The sequence below is a fragment of the Cystoisospora suis genome (genome assembly GCF_002600585.1).
Source record: "Cystoisospora suis strain Wien I chromosome Unknown contig_1051, whole genome shotgun sequence".
Lineage (NCBI taxonomy): Eukaryota > Apicomplexa > Conoidasida > Eucoccidiorida > Sarcocystidae > Cystoisospora > Cystoisospora suis.
The window spans coordinates 55,391-55,796 of NW_027153852.1; positions in this window are offsets into that span (position 1 = coordinate 55,391).

Genomic DNA, 406 nt, shown 5'->3' on the forward strand with positions numbered 1-406 from the left:
GTCTGCCGACTCACAAAGATGGCACACTTCATTCGGACATCAGTAAATATAACGGCAGAAGGTATCGCGCGCGGCTACTAGTAAAAGAGGTAGGAAGGCTACACGGAGTCCCACGAGCCATAGTGAGCGACAGAGTCCCCCGATTCACCAGCGACATATCGGGGGAATTTTATAGGAAACTAGACATCAAACTTAAAATGTCCACAGCATATCGCCTGCAAACAGACGGGCAATCCGAACGCACCAACCACACGATAGAACAAAGGATACGATGCGCACTCATAGGAGACGAGACACGTTGGGCCGGACTATTGCCAGTCTTAGAGTACGCGTATAACAGCAGGCAACACTCGAGCACCAGGGCAGCACCATCCGACCTACTATACGGATTCGTACCACCCAAGCC